General features: G+C 43.4%; 1 protein-coding gene across 3 annotated transcripts in view; it reads left to right on the forward strand.

Moving 5' to 3' along the window:
* The window catches only part of Stk38l (serine/threonine kinase 38 like), a 63,510-nt gene that overhangs the window by 24,519 nt on the left and 21,920 nt on the right, over positions 1 to 17,071 (forward strand). The window contains exon 2 of one of the 3 annotated variants that reach the window (XM_036181607.1): positions 3,057 to 3,151. The exons of 1 other annotated variant lie outside the window; for it this stretch is intronic. The gene's annotated coding sequence lies outside the window, so the exon portion shown is untranslated. Of the gene's footprint in view, positions 1 to 3,056; positions 3,152 to 16,822; positions 16,871 to 17,071 lie in introns of those variants that run through there. One more of the 3 variants, XM_036181608.1, reaches the window with a different exon arrangement.

Genomic DNA, 17,071 nt, shown 5'->3' on the forward strand with positions numbered 1-17,071 from the left:
GAAAAAGAGACCTCAAAGCCCACCCCCACAGTGACATACTTCTCCAACAAGGCCACATCTCCTAATAGTGCCTCCCTTTGGGGGCCATTTACTTTCAAACTACCTGACTTGGTGTATGTGACTTGTTGGCCTGTCCATATGTTACTTCCTTTAGCTTATAGCTCAGAGGTCCTGATTACCCTGTGAAGGATTTTCTTCTTAGAAGATGGTGACAGGGGTCTTAACAGTGTAACCACACAACAGGGATGATGCCCTGGCAGTGACAGTGGCCATGTCTTCAGAGTGACCATTACCTGTGTCCAGTATCCCACAGGCATCCTTTCTGTCCTTGAGAATGCCAAGACCTAGACAGGTGTAGTCACTTGTCTAAGATCATACAGCAGTAAGAATGGGGTGGGACTCAAACTCAGCAGTGGCCTTGTGGCATCTTAGAAACAAGACACCTTTTCAACTTGTGCTCTGAAGAAATATTCATTTATAGTTTTAAGGCTTTAACTAAAGATGTCATAGCCAGATAGTGGGAAAACACACTACAGTGTGGTGCTTAGGGCCACACACTGTCAGGACAAGAGCGAAGCTTGAAGCTAGTTGCTGGAGGGTTCCACATGAGTAGTTGTTAGTTTTAGTGAGTTGACAGTAACCTGAAAGATTTCAGATGCCCACACCTTTAACTCAATCCTCCATAGGCTATGTGCCATGGAGATTAAGCGAGGGGTGGTAGACAACACTGCAGAGGGCTTCCTGAGAGATAGACACAGACTCTCCCTGCCTCCTCCCCCACCCCCCCGTGTGTGTGTGTGTGTGTGTGTGTGTGTGTGTGTGTTTCTCTGAAGCACCATCCTGAACAAGAGATAAAAGCTCTCATTGTCCTCGAGCACATTAAGTAGCCCAGGCTGACTGGCCAGCAAGTCCCATGGATCTACCTGTCTCCATCCACTAAGTGTGCTGGGACTACGAGCCCAGGCCATGCTGTGGGCCTTCTGGGGATGGACTAATGCCCTCATGCTTTCCTGACTGAGTGTCTTCCCAGCTTCTGCAACATATGGACTCTAACATAACTATGTGGGAGTCACTAAACACATCTAAAAGTGTCTGCTTTCCTTGACTTTGGGTTCCTCTTCACCTTAGTTTTGGATTTAAAGCATCTCATTGGCTTATTAGTTTTCTTTAAGCTGATGTTACTATGACAATTGGCTGTTTCCAGGTACAATTTTTACTGGTTGTGGTTTATTTACTAGTTCATCTGTAGATAGACTTCATGAGTAAAAGTCAGTACTTAGTAAAGATTATGGGGTGTTAGCAGAGGCATGCTCTGGTTTCTCATCCCTTCATTTTAAAAATGGGCAGAGCTGGAAGGACCATGGCTAGTGTGGGAGTCCATTTTCAGGTTTCCTAGTGGCTTTACCCAGCAGGTCTGCATAGAGAGGATGATTGGACCACAGGCCTGAGTGCAGGTGCCCGAGATGGTCTGCACTTGGCTGTGCTGTGGGGGATGGGGGGTGGGGTGTCTTTTGCTCCACCCCTTGGCATTTCTATAAATACCCTAGGGCAGAGAGAGTTGGGGCCCGATAGAATAGGTTCCAGGTCCCCTCGAGGCTGTCCTGTATTTTCTGTTTCTCCCCCCTAAATTCTTCTAATACTTCCTGCTGCTCTTACTCAGGAGCACCCTGGGGGAGATGTGGGGGTGGTGGGTAGCCCCCCCCCCCAGGCTAGGAAGGCCAGGACTGAGGTGGCTCACTGAGGGCTTAGGCACATGACTCAGCTGGGTGTTCACATTAATGGAAAAGTTTTCAAATTGTACCATCAACTTTAAATATTACATTTTTCCTCTCTTGCCTCCTCAAGGAAGGAGAGGAAAAGTCTCCCCTTTCCCGCCTTTGTGTAATCAAATAAGGACTAAAAATGAACTCGCTGTGTGGAAGGCATCATACTGATTGAATTCCATATTTGTCTTGGAAGGAAATCCAGACTTCTGTATATAATGACTCGATTACACTTCTGTGTATTCTAGGGTGGGTTCTCTTAACACTCTCCTTGAGATACAAAGTCACCCCTAATTGTTTTGTTTTTGTTTTCTCTTAGCCCACAGTCCCTGTGTGTACAGTGTATCAGAGCTGTTGAATCTGTTTGCTCTGGAAGGACTTAATTGTAGACATTCTCAGAGTCCAGTATGATAAAAACTTGACAGTTAATGTGGGTGATGAAAGGAATACTAGGAAAACAAGCTGACTGCAGATGAGAAAGTTGGGAGTCATGACTGGGAAGCTGAGTCTGGAGCTGGGCATGGTGGCACACACCTGTGAGCTCACTTGCCTGTCGGTCAGGTGTTTAGAATCTCATGTGGCCCAAGCTGGCCTCAAACTCACTATGTAGCTGAGACCTTGAAAGCTTATTCTTCCCATCTCTACTTCTCAAGTGCTAGAATTACAGGTGCACACCACAAAGTCTGGCCACAAATAATATTTTTGAGGAAAAAATTGCTATTTTATTTTAAAAGTTGAAGCAAAAATCCATGTAGTTTGTCATCTATACCGATTGCTTCTTTCTGATGTGCCTTTTTATGAGGCAGCGATACAAGACACTTGTAAGGAAAAGACCTATTGTGTCAACACATGGAGAGTGTTCTACATGTGGTAAATACAGAAGTGTATTGAGTCATCAGAAATGATGTATATACGCTGTCACATCATTAAGATATGCTAGTCAGCAAGGAGTTGCCACCTGTATCATGTGGTAGGGACCAGACAGAACAAGCTATTCATTTTGTGTGCTTAACATCTGTCACTTTCAAAACACAGTCCCTGTTAATTAGGCACCTACTGTGTGCAAGATGTTGTCCTAGAAGCTGCATCCCATTTGATGAGCTGTGAACTCTAAGGCTATGTCTTTTTCCTGAAAGTTTCTATGTATCTTGAAAGATTCAGAGGAGTATAGCTGAGCTACACATTTCTAAAGCCTTTCCTCTGTGGAGAAAGAACAATTACCTTTATTGCACATTAATTATTCCTTACACTTTTAACACACTGTGCTCTCTTTTCTTCCCTCTAAAACCACAGAAGCACTTTAATGAGGTCTCAGAACTCTCCACTGATGCTGCTGTGGCTCAGGCCCCCAGCCTGCTGGACTGTCCTCACTGTCTCCTAACTACCATGTAAGCCTCCCTTCCTTCCCTTCTTCCTTTCTCTGTCCTTCCCAAATCCTTGTTAACTACCAAATGCACTTGCTTATACTGTGAACTAGAACACCCCTCTCCTCCTGAAGTCTCTAGCATGGCTTCCTTAATTTCCACAGTGGTACTGGGGCTCCTTGGCTTTACATTCACAGTCCTTCCCTGTCTGGTCCCTGCTGTTCTATCCAGTCCTATCTGGCCACTGTCTGCTGTCTTTCCAGTCTACCAGGCTTAGCCTCAGACTTACACTGTATTGGTGGTGTCTGCATTGTGCTGACTGCATTCTGTCCATATCATACAGCACATGGGGTGCATTCTCTAAATGTCTGTGAAATAAATGAGGGTACTCCATGTGGTCATGGTATAAATTAATGACACTTGAGAGTTTAACTGTTTTATAAATCTAATTGTTATTTTGTAGCAGAAAGTGAACTGAAATATCTTACCAACCCTTTCACTTTCTTAGCAGGTAAACTGAAAGCCAGAGTTGTTACTGACTAGGGGCCACATGAAGACTAACCTGCCTGCCCCTTGCTGTGACTGACCAAAAATCTGAAATATGCCAAGACATTTATTGTGATAGAAGTTACATCATTTTTTTAGGCCTTTGGGATTTTTCTGTTTGTTTTTATTTTGAGACAGGATCTTGCTATATAGTCCAGGCCTGACTCAGCCTTGCTGGGGTTATAGGCATGTGCCACCACACCTGTTGTATTACTGTCATTGTGGCAAAATACCTAATTAAGATAATTTAAGGAAGGGAGGGGTTTGTTTTGACCCACTGATTGAAGGTACAGTCCACTGGCAGGCATAGCATGGAACAGGAGCCTGAGGCAGCTGGCCACATTACACCTGCAGTCAGGAAGGAGAGAGGGGTGAAGGCTGGTGCTCAGTTTCCTTTCTTCTTTTTATTCAGTCCAGGACTTCAGTATGTGGGATGGTGCTGCCCACATCCAGGGTGTCTCCTACCTCAACCTAATCCAGAAACCCCTCATAAACATTTGTCTCCTAGGTGATTATACAGATGGTTGTGAGCCACCATGTGGTTGCTGGGAATTGAACTCAGGACCTCTGGAAGAACAGTCAGTGCTCTTAACCTCTGATCCATCTCTCCAGCCCCCCTCCCAAATTTTTTACAGGGAAAAAAATTAAAAACATGAAAATGAGGAACGTGGTGTTTTGCATGTACCCATTCCTAGCTTAAACCGTGTGAAACTGTGGTAGATCTTGATTTATCTACACTGTGTCGACTTCTGTTTTCTCTTTTCTTCCTCCTGGTTTTTAGGACAGGGTCTCACTATCACCTAGGGTGGCCTGGAGCAATCTGCCTTTCTTCTACTGCTGTAGTTTGGATATGGATTGTCTCCCTATAAAAAGCCCCATGTGTTGAAAGTTTGTTCACCAGCTGCTGAATCCAACTCTCACTGAGAGGTGATTGCATCATGAAGATGTTGACTTGATCAGTAGATCAATCCAGTCCACTAATGGAATCATAATTTGATAGCACTATTGTAGGAACATGGGACTTTATGGGTCATTGGGACAGTGTTCTTGATGGCTGACTTGACCTGGGGGGCCCTTCTCTGTCTTGCTACTTCTTAGCCTCCATGTACCAGAGAGCTCTGCCTCACTGCAGGCCCACACTGTTTGTCACAGCAGTAGAATGTTTACTAACATACTTACCTCTAAGAAAGACAGAGACATACTCCATTCACCCTACTGTGCAATAAAATATAACTGCCTTCTCCAAGCATAACTTGGTACCCGGTTCTTCATTTCAGAAAGTAGTCATTCCTCTTTGACCTCAACCACTCTTTAAGTATGCAGGGAACTATATACTGTTGATCTTGTTTTTATTTTATTTTATTTCTGAGCTGAGGATTAAACTCAGGGCCCTGTGCTTGCTAAGCAAGCGCTCTACCACTGAGCTAAATCCCCAACCCTTTACTTTTTAAAATGTGTGCTGCAAAGCTATTGGGTGTGTGCAGTGTAGTGTTGTGTAACCTCCCTGTGTGTCTTAGTGGAAAGCATCCTGAGACCTCGTGTAAGCGCTGCACATCCTGCTGTGTATGCTGTGTTTACACACATTTAAAGCACCAGCAATGTTTAAAATTATAAATGAAGTAACAACAGGAAGTAAGCTCAAAGGGTTAAATAAGCATACTTATTTTAGTGAAGTTAACTTAAAATCAACTTAATGGTGAGTTTTCTATTTACAAACTAAAGAAGGCCATATTGTGTTCCCTGCCTGAGTGATGTTCCTGAGAACAAATGGGTAGAGAAACATGATTGCATAGGCTTTTTGTTTTGTTTTGTTTTGTTTTTTCTTTTTTTGAGACAGGGTTTCTCTGTGTAGCTTTGCACCTTTCCTGGAACTCGCTTTGTAGACCAGGCTGGCCTTGAACTCACAGAGATCCGCCTGGCTCTGCCTCCCAAGTGCTGGGATGATTACATAGGCTTTAAAAGTTAGATAGCTATCTTGATCGGAGCACCACATGGTATGTATCCAGTATTACATGGCACCCTATAAATAGGCATACCTTTTATGTCTATTAAATGAATAAACTTTAAAAAGGTAAAATAACTGTAGAGTTTGCATGTAATTGAATTTTTTTTTGTAATTTTTTTTAAAGTGAGTTCTTTCCCAGTCCCTCTGGAGTAATTTCCCAGCTGTGTGTAGTTTTAGATTTTGCTTCTTGGAAGGAGACAGAATGTTCATTCTGTTTACATAACTAAAAATTACCCCCCTTTTTTTTAACCAAACCTAGTGCTGGTAAAAATTTCTGACTAAGTAATCTTGGAAAAAACTACTTTCCAGAAATAGACAAGCTCACACACTGGGTCTTCTGTACTAGTAACTTTCTGTCATGTTAGGAAACTGGGTGGATGCAGGACTCATATGAAGAGGGACTTGTCAGGATCAGGCTGTGGTAAGAACTTCTCTACCTAGTCTAGAGGGGCCGGTTCTGGCCAGTGGGAGACACTTCCTTTTAGATCACTGCCCGGTGACTACGAGTGCCCTTCCAGTAACCCCAGCATGCCCACCTGGCATTTAGTCGGGCTAAAGCAGAGCCAGCTACTCTATTTGTATCTGGTATTGTAGCTTACATGCACCTGTCCTATTCTGGAGCCCACCCAGGCGTTTGTTTTTGCACCCAGTGTTTATATGGGTTAGCCTTACTTCAGGGTATTGCACATTCAGCTGCTGTTCTTATTTCATACCCTTACACTCTAGTGCCTAGAACACTGTCTTTATGGTGTGATCCTTGTGTCCCTCTTACCTGCTTTATTTTACTGCTGTTGCCCTGGAAACCCACATGGCATGCACACACTAATAGGCTTGTTTGTTATCTAGCTGTATGGCCCAGGCTGGCTTCAGACACATTGCCCTCCTGGAGTACTGGCGTTGCAGGAGTCACCATCTCTCCTGTTAACTAGTGGGTTTTTAAATACCTTATTGTGCCGCCTATAATGTTAACAGATACTGTCAGTTTGTATGTAACTTAGAAAGGGCCTTTAGAAAACCATCATCTTTTGTTTGGATCCTTGTGTCTGGTAGCAGAAATACCTTGGCAAAGGAATCAGAGTCAGCTTGAGGCTAAGACTAAGGCTGAATGGTAAGCCATACTTTCTCCAAGTAAAGGCCCCAGAAGGCAGGCTCACATTTTGAGGGAAGGTGCAGCTGAGGGCAGAGAGATGAGAGGGTTCCTAACCAGATACATCATACAGCTGTGAAAATGAAAGTTAGTTTCATGTGGTAACAGTGAAGAAGGGTATGTATCTAGGTCAGTCATCCATGTTCTGTAGTTGCTCATACCATCTAGTCTTATGTTAATGCACTTTCCCTTCGTTCGTTCGTTCCTTCCTTCCTCCGTTCATTCGTTCATTCCTTCCTTTGTTCCAACAGAGTCTCCCTTATATAGCCCTGGCTGACCTTGAACTTACCAGCTTCCCAAGTGCTGAGATTAAAGTCATGTGCCACCATACTGGGCTCCTCACCTAATTTTTAAGAGTGTTATTACATTCTTTTTTTTTTTTTAAATCTTTAGATTTGTTCATTTTATTTTATGTGTATGAGTAGCTTGCTTGTGTTTTTGTATATATACATGTCTGCCTGGTGCCCCTGGAGGTCGGAGGAGGGTATCAGAACCTTGGAACAGGAGTTGTAGATGGTTGTGAGCCACCCCATAGGTACTGAGAGCTGAACCCAGGTCGCCTGCAAGGGCAGCCAATGCTCTTAACTACTAAGCCACCTCTACAACCCCTTCAGTTAAGTCTTACGAGGTTTTAGTTTGAAAGCTTGGATTTGTTGCTTTTCCGTAAGTTTTAAAATGGAAAGAAGTCAGATAAATAAAATTGGTTATAAAGAACTTGGTGTTAAGAACAGATTCTGTTCTGTGAGAGAAGCTTGCTGGTGCTGGGTTGTCCACAGTGGAAGATTGCCTGTTTTGCATGCCCCAGGCCCCAGTTGGTTCCCAGCGCCACAAGGCTCACCACAGTGAGAGTGCCGTGGACACTGGCTGACTATGCCCAGAGCAGGGCTCTGGTGCATTTACTGGTTCTGTAACTCTTGAAGTGACTCAGCCTGTCTCTTCATCCCTGAATTTGAAAGGCACCTACTTCACACACAGCAAAGATAAAAGTACACTGCACAGTGCTCATTAAGCTCTGTGCCTGAGAAGGCCAACTAACGGTTGCTGTCACTAGTTTATCACAAGACCTGCTAGTGCTGGGGAGTGCCCCTTTTAAATCCTCAAGTAGCAGTTTTAGATAGATGCACATTTCGAAGGTTGGTATTATTTACACATTGGTTTCTTGAGTAATGGATGGAAGTTTAAGAACTTACTGATTGTGCAGTGAAAGAGAATCAAAACCAGTACAGACTCCAGTTTCCCCACCAGCATTTGAGTGAAGGTTTTCATTTTTATGGAAAATATGAAAAAAACAAATGAGTTTGAGTTTGAGTGGAAGAGAATTAGGTTAGCTGTAAGAAGAACTTTCTGACCACAGGCTGCCAAACAGATAAGAGGAGCTACTTTCTCAGTTCTGGGCGACAGCACCTCCCAGAATGTTCCTTTTGGGCCCCTGAGACTACTTGGCTCACAGGAATCTGTCTAAAGGTAGCTCAGTCCTGAACTTCCCCTAGTTCCCTGACAGGGCATCTTTGCCAGGGTTCTATCTCCCTTCCAGTGGTGAGTAAGCTTCCTGCCCAGACAGCGAAGCATTTGGAAACCAAGCATAGGCAGTATCTATTTTAAAACTCTGAAATATTTCCAGGGATTATGACATGAAAGTCCATTAAAAAGATGGGCTGTGAGCATGCTGAGCACAACCTGCAGCCCCCAGGAGGATAACAGTGACAAGGAGGCTGCTTGGGTGATGGCCAGCAAAGTATTTTCCAAACTGGGATGTTGTCATTATTTTAATAAAGAAAAGGGCTATTGAGATGACTCTGGGTGAAGCTCCTGCCATGCAAGTGTGAGGACCTGAATGAGATCCACAGTACCCATGTAAAGCCAGGCATCTGTAATCCTAGGTTTACTACAGTGAAATGGGATATAGAGACAGGAGAATTCACCAGCTAGCTTGGCCTATGCAGAGATGAACAACAAGGAGAGCTTGCCTCAAAGTGGAAGGGGAGGATTGACTTTCACACCTACCCACAGTCAGACACATGATAACTTGCCTATGTTGGCTCAAATAAGTGAATAATAAACGTTTAATATCTGGGTTCCCAAATCTTAGTTTATAATGATTTTTACTTAATCTTTTAAGTCTTTGAATTATGTTTAGTAGTTTTGATGTGAGCCTGTGGATTTATAAGAATATAAGCCGGGTGGTGCTGGCGCACGCCTGTAATCCCAGCACTCAGGAGGCAGAAGCAGGTGGATCTCTGTGAGTTCAAGGCCAGCCTGGGCTACCAAGTGAGTTCCAGGAAAGGCGCAAAGCTACACAGAGAAACCCTGTCTCAAAAAACAAAAAAACAAACAAACAAACAAAAAGAATATAAATCTCCTGAAATATAAATCTCCATTCTCCTGAAATAACCAAGTTCTTTTGTGAGCTAAAACATTGTCTTTTCTCATGCTGGGAACATTGAAGTTGCTTAACAACTGTTAGCGTTATGGTGTGACTTCAGCTACTTAAAATGGGATGTGATAGTTACAGAGTCCAGATGAGCTTTTCCATAGAAAACAGGAATAAAAGACTTAAGTCAGGGAGGTAGGCTTGGTGGTGCAAACCTTTAATCTCAACACTCTGGAAACAAAGCAGATAGATTTCTGTGAGTTAGAGGTCAGCCTGGTCTACATGGAGAGTTCTAGGCCTGACAGATCATAGTGAGACCCTATCTTGAAGAGGAGGAGAGAGAATGATTTACAAATCATAGAAAGATACTTAATTCACTGTAATCAAGAAACACATACACAAAACCAAGATTCTCTGTAGTGGGGATCAGTGTGGCTTTCAATAAACCTCATGGTTAATTTTCCTTCTTTGACCATCTGGACAAAGTGGGCAGATGTTAGTTTTTTTGATCCACAGATTATAAGGTAAGAGGGGAAGCAATAACTTGGATTACATTGGGATCTTGTGTTAGAGCAGATAAGGACCACAGAATCCATGGGCTGGTCCCCATGTCATGAGCTGCTCTGAAGGATGGTGTAGTGTCTTGGGATTGCCACTGCCTTGTGCCCTTAACAGCCTCAATGGAAGCTTCACTATAGGCTACCACATAGCTTATTGTACCACCCTTGTCTGTGGGTCACATAGCCTGTTTTTCTATACCACATGTGTGGGTTATCTAGCCTGAGCCTGTTCTCCCATACTGCGTGTGTGTGGGAGCTACATAGCCTGTTCTACTATACGCCATGTGTGTGGGCCACACAGCTTGTTTTTCCACGTGTCTGTGGGCTTCACTTCTGGAAAGTGAGGGGGATAGAGAGGTGGCTCTGTCCCTTAACAGATAAGATAGTCTTTACATCAGTTAAAATGACAGTTTTCTGTAAGCAGAATTGGCTTTTTAAGGTACTCAGCTGTATTTTTCATATTAGAACCTGTACTCTAGAAAACTCTGGAGAGACTTGAACTCAGACACTGTTTTATGGAGGGTTTCCTGAGTTCTTAAGTTGAATTAAAGGGTGTCCTTGATGACAGCTTGCTGCAGTTTATTTTTATTCCATTCTAGGTGGTTTTTTACACACACACACACACACACACACACACACACACACACACACACACACGTTTGTGCTTCCATGTTGTTCAGGGCTCAGTGGTAAATTGATCAGATGGTCATTAGCACTTACTTTGTTTAAGTCTTAAAGACTTGTACTCTGATGTGTTAACAGGACAGAGCCTTCTGAATCTTGTGTTGGCTGAAGTTGAGAAGTCTGTGTGCTTAGCATGGTGTCAGTCACAAGTCACATGTGTCTGTTTTTAGCTGGCAGCAGTTTCTTTGGTCACTTGTGATAGCCAAAAAAGTCTCTTGGGTGAGTTTAAATGACTCAAAATTAATAAAAGTCACTGGTGGCTACTTAGGTTTTAAGCTATATACTTGAATTTTAGTCCTAATTTCTTGCTCCCATAAAGGACCATGTGTAGTTCAGAATAATTCAGTTAGTCTGATCTCCTTTGATTTCAGTTGAAAGGACTAACACATACACACAAATTCACACCCTCTTTCTTAGTGTGAATGTGTGCTTGTATGTGAGTGTGTATGTGTGTGCATGTATATGAGTGTGTGTGTTCATGTGTATGTATGTGAGTGATTGTGTGTGTGTCTTAGAAGTTAACGTTTAGGAAAGTGAAGAGTGTCCCCAGATGCCCAAGCTTCACATATAGCCTGGTTGAGTCACTGGTTCAGGCTGTTCCCCAGCTGGCTCCTCCCTAACCAGGATGTCACACCACCGCTCACCACTCATCTCCTTTCCTTGCCTGTCCATTCATTGGTGGTTCTCTCTTCACACCAGGCCCTCACCTTCTGGCACAGTGCCTGCATCTGACGTCAGGCAGAGCTTCCTTGGAGTACAGGACACTAAGAGGGCAGGCTCCTCCTCTGATCCAGAGCTTTTCTGTTTCTCTTTTCTCTGTGTTAGAACTCCCCTTGCCTTACACTGCTGGAAGGTAGTTGAGCTCAGGTTTGTGCTGCCCTAGTTTGTGGCTTTAATGTAAGCCTTTGCGTCATTGGCAGGGAAGACATGTGAAAAGACTGGTAATTTGAGCCCCGTAAATAAAATAGTTTTGAGGGTTCCTGTAAAAAACTGCTACCCTAAAAGGAATCTGAGATGTGACTGAAAAACTCACTTCAGGATTTTCCTCACTAGGCATCCTCTTTGTTTTTAGTTTTGCTCCCATGACACCAACTCTTGTCGTAATCCTTTGGTTCCCAGGACAAAACCCAGGTCCACTGCGGTACAGGGTGCTGGCTCTGGGCCATGGTGCAGGTTCATTCCTTCTCTTGGCCCCACTGCTGACACCTGGAGGAGCATGCTCCTTCACCTCAAAGAGCACCTTGTAACCTGTTCAATTCTCTGTGCTTTCATTGGCTAGTCATGTTGAACGCTTCTTTTTATGCTCTTTTTATTTATTGTCTTTATTTGGGTCTTTGTTTACAGATTTAATGTTAAAAAGCAGTACATGACATCTACATACATGGTATATTTTGGATTTTTTAATATATACTTAATGCTGATTTTGAACCGACTGAATTTCTGCCTTTCTCATCTACTTCTGGGCAAGAGACTGTGGCTGGCTGCTCCCTCATTGGGGACCCTCATTACCCATGAGGGTAATGCCCAGGAAATCCACAGAATGTCAGGGTGTCTCTGTAAGCACTGCATGTAGCTTCATTTAAAAATACTGCTGCATGATATAATAACAGTATTTCTTCAAAATTCATAGTAATAGAAAGTACTCCAAGAATTGTCATAGTCACAAGATCTGTTAAGGACTCCACTACTTAAACTGAACCCTAAGCAAAACTTTTTTTAAAAGCCTCAGAATCCCAGGGCTCAAGTTCTGTTTCAAGATTAGATGTGGAAAAGGCAAAAGTAGGGAAAGAGAAACAGCTGTCACACAGCTAACATCTCCTAAGCCATGTCTGCTGTCAGAATTGTGGGGGTGGGGGGAGAGGGGAATGGACAAAGAATCAAAGCTTTCCAGTAAACTTTTTTTTTTACGTGTAGACACTGGTATTACTATTACTTTTTTTTTTTTTTTTTTTTGAGCTGAGGATCAAACCCAGGGCCTTGCACTTGCTAGGCAAGCACTCTACCACTGAGCTAAATCCCTAACCCTGCTTTCCAGTAAACTTAAGAAACCTAGGCCGGGCGGTGGTGGGGCACGCCTTTAATCCCAGCACTCAGGAGGCAGAGCCAGGCAGATCTCTGTGAGTTTGAGGCCAGCCTGGGCTACCAAGTGAGTTCCAGAAAAGGCTCAAAGCTACACAGGGAAACCCTGTCTCGAAAAACCAAAAGAAAAAAAAAAAAAAGAAAGAAACCTAGATAACAGTTAGGATGCTCAGGGCAAAACTTGCCAGCTGTCTTACATCAGCATGTGTGCACTTCAGGATGCTTTCTGTGCCTTTCCTTTGGCAACCAGTGGTCATGAAAGGGAAATGTCCAGCTGAGAAGACAACACCCAAACAGTACCAGTTCCCAGATGCAAAAACCAGGCAAGAGCCAACTGTACTACTCCAGGACAACAAAATCCTTTCACAAAGCTAAAGAAGAATCAAGCTTTTCTTAAAACCTCTTTTAAAAATGCAGAGTGACACTGATCATGGAGTTACATGACTTGTAAGTAATGCTTGCTTAAGTCAGAAAGAGGGTGGAGGAGAGACACCCTTGAAGCAAGCAGACTGGCTGCAGCATGGTGTAGCAGGAATCTTACACAGTCTTATTAATAAAAAATCTAACCTGAAGCCAGGTATTGGGGTGAATGCTGGAAGATCAGAGAAGCCGAACAAGCCACAGCCACCTCGCCTCACTATTTCTTCAGCTGATCCTGTTTCCTTAGTCTGGAAGCCTCTGAGTCCTCATCCAAATGGATCTCAGCTGAACTGTTTGTTGCTCAAAAGCCTAAAAGCTTAACCAGCTCTAGTTACTGGTTTTTCTCGCCTTATATACCTTTTTGCTTTCTGCCATCACTTCCTGGGATTAAAGGCGAGTCACCATGCCTAGTTGTTTCCAGTGTGGCCTTGAACTCAAAAGATCCAGGAGGATCTCTGCCTCTGGAATGCTAGGATTAAACGCGTGTGTGCCACTATTTTCTGGCCTTTATTTCTAGTGGCTGTTCCGTTCTCTGACCCCAGATAAGTTTATTAGGGTGCACAATATTTCAAGGAACACAATACCACCACAGCAGGGAGGTGCAGAATGCACTCCCTACTCAATAGTGGTCAATCAAAATCTGGAAGCTACTAAATCATAATCAGACTTACAGAAGATTGGCACACAAAACAGAAAAGCAGTGTACTGATTTACACAGTAAGAGGTGGACTAGGGAGGAGCAGGATCTGCATGTTGTCACAAAGCACTCCATTGTTGCAGGCCACCAAAAAAGTCTGAATTAGGATGGTGCTGTTGCCAGGAAACCAGGTTAGTGCCCAGAGGAACAGTCACTCAACGTAAACATTCAGCTACTTCAGAATATGTTGGGGAGCATGGCTAAAGAACCGATCCCTGTCTCCCTGGGGCCCCCAGTCACGGCCAAGTGCTAGAGGAGACAATAACATTAACTGCCACAGCTGACCAAATTTCCCTTTAGGAGCAGGTTTGTGGGCCACAGGAGAAAGGAAGACAGCTGAGTAAAATCTTGGAAGACATTTTTATGTTAACATATAAACATGTGACAGAAAATAAAACAATTCCCAAGTCCCAAAGAGTGCCTGCATTAAAAATATAGAGAGAACAAATGAGGTCCTCAGACACATATCTGTCTATCTGGATCTTTATAAAGAATAAGCGGATGAGGCCTCTTTCCTCCCCAGAAGATGATGTAATGAACTTTACTCCAAAACCCAAAACAGATGTCAATGAAAAATTATTTTTAGGTACTTTATAATTGTTATTAGCATATTCTTTCCATTCTTGTTAGATACACGTGGAAGTCCATATGGCTTGATTAAAAACCAAGTCAGAGAAAACGCTGTCCATCACCTCTGTAATCAATGCCTGCAGCACTGGATAGATGTGCTGAGTGCCATGTGAACAATATTTGAATTTAATGAAGTTCAGCCCACGCATATGTCCCACCTATATTAATTTCATTTGGGTTCAAAGCTACAAAATCACCTGGTGCTGTGTTTACCTTTAGAAGGAAGTTTTCCTTTTGAGATGGGTATGCAGTCTTTGGTGAGATTAGCTTTTACAAGAAAGAATTCTTTTGTTCTAACCAGAATACAAGCAGTCTTTAAATTTTTTAATTATACAAAAAACTAAGAAATGCTCAAACTTTTCAAAGAATAATCTAGACCAGCAGTTGTTACACTGTAAACCCACACCTTTAACAGACTTAACGGTCTTTGTCTTTTATTAAAGCCCTTTCTCTAGCCAGAAAAAAAGACAGGATACAACCTGTAAGCCTAGAATTGCCAGACTAGAGTCCTTCATCTTCCTGTTCACTTAAACAAGTGACCCCCAATTCATCAGGGAAATACTGCCAACAGTAAAGTCCAGCATTCCTTAGTTTAGTAGATGGGAGACACGCACACGCACATACATCTATAAACAGAAGTGTGTCTCCATTACCAAAACAAAGGCAGAAAGCAGTGGCTTCATCTGACCCTGAATTCCACCTCAGTATCTTTAATGCTACTGGAATGCCCAGTAGTGTGAGGTCTCCTAATCCACCCTGACTGTGGTACTGATGCCTGAAGCTGCCTGTGAAGTCAGCAGCAGAGCACAAGTTGCAATCCCCTCTTGGGAAAGGTAACTGGGGTCAGACTTACGATCTGGATGGATTAGAACTTTTTCTGACCCTACTGTCAGAGAACCTTGCTTTTTTCCAGCTCTTTCATCCCTTCCTGCTGTTCTTATTTATGAGGTAGTCTCCATCATTCATTACTGTCTGCTCTGTGTCAGATAGGATGCGGTGGTGAATGTTCAAAGAGGAATTGGGGAGATAGTGCCTGGAGAAGTTCTAGTTAGAGCAATGATCAAGTGATTGGCAGTGACATAGTACGCCAGTTCCTGAGATGCAGATTCAGAGACCACCCACCAAAGAATGAGCACTGTCTTCTCATAGAGAAGGTTAGAGACAAGGTAGAGCCACAGACCATCAGCAGGTGCCCATACATCTGAGTGGTTTAAGAGAGGTCATGTGCGGGGGGACTGTAGGCATGAGGGAGGGCTTGGGTAACACTCAAAAGCAAGTTGGAATTGATGCCTGACTCCATAGCCTATTGCTGTGTGAGCTTCCTAAGCCCCAGGTCCGTGTCCTAAGGACTCCATTAGGGCTTCTATCCTAATGACTCCATGAGGGCTGCTGTCCTAAGGCCTCAGTCAAAGAATAAAATACAGTTGTCCTGAGACACCCATCCCTGGTGTCTGCCAGCTACACTTTGTAAGCTAATTTGACATGGTGTGTGCAGAAGAATCTGTGGAAGTTTTAACCAAGGGCTGGGTCAGCTTCTCATAACCAGAGAGTTAACCGGTCTGCAGAGCAGCTTTGTAGTGAGTTTGAGGCGCTCGCATAGTAGTACACTGTCTGCTAAAGTCCATGAGACAGCAATGAAATGAGAGTTCACCATGGTTAGATTACATACTTCCAGACGGTGCTTGATGAACAGGAGTTCTTTGTTTCTTCCCTACCCCTGGCTTCCAGCTCTGCTCAGGTCTGCAAGCAGAGTCCCATGTCTCCATGTCTTTGCAGGGAATGCTGATCATTGGGATGCTCACCTGGCTAGCCATCTCTTGTCCAGAATGGTCAGTTAGGACCTTCTTCTAGGTACCAAGAATCCTTTATGTATGAGCTGCTCTTGTCTTTGTGGCTTATCAAAGCCTGTGGTAAGCAGATGTTGCAGAAGTGGCCTGTAGAGTTGTCTTCCTGTGAAAGGCTGTTTTACCAAATTCCTTGCCTTCCTAAGGATTGAAATGACCTTCATACAGTGGTGCGTCAAAGTTGGCACTTGGATGCCTCTGAGCAGACGTATACCATTCAGAACTGATTAATTTATATTTACTGTCTGGTTTTCAAAGGCATTTGAGCTTTATTTGAAAATGAAATGTACCTCATAGTCTGGAAAAAAATGCTACATCTTGTGCCATCTCAGAAACAGAATTTGGAATGGAAAGAGCATTTGTGACTCCATCCCAAAAACACATACCTGCATAGAGTGCTGGTACCTGCATGCATGTTTGATAGGACATGCCAAATTTCAGAGGATTTATGCAGCAGAAGCTGTGCTTACCATCGAAACCACATTCTATCTTAAGAGAGATATTTATTGGGAATGTAACTATGGGCAAAATCTTATAAAGTTTGACAAGTGGTCAATAAATCAGCAAAATGGACTAGTGCTTCCTTCCTTGTTTTGAACCCTGCCATATACAGCCTTTTGTGAGCTAGTGTGCCTGTTAATGTGTGGACTGCCACCAATACATCTTTCTGTAATTAACTTCTGTTTTTTCCAGGACAAAATTAATTTCTCTGGCTCTGGGACCCATGCATCTTTGGGGGTAGTTAGTGCTGTTATTACAGGTATGAGCCACCATACCTGGCTTACATCTGTTTATTAGTTTTGTGTGGGAGGCCAGCACCCACCTTTTAAAGTGTTCCTATGAGGAGGAGAGAGGAATAAGAAATTTGTAGAAAGATAGTGGAGATGAGACAGACAGAAACACAGGATAGCTTTGGGAGGACCTGGATCAATACCCAACAGTCCCTTCCATCTCTTCAGAG

Source organism: Onychomys torridus, chromosome 3 (genome assembly GCF_903995425.1).
Source record: "Onychomys torridus chromosome 3, mOncTor1.1, whole genome shotgun sequence".
Taxonomy (NCBI): domain Eukaryota; kingdom Metazoa; phylum Chordata; class Mammalia; order Rodentia; family Cricetidae; genus Onychomys; species Onychomys torridus.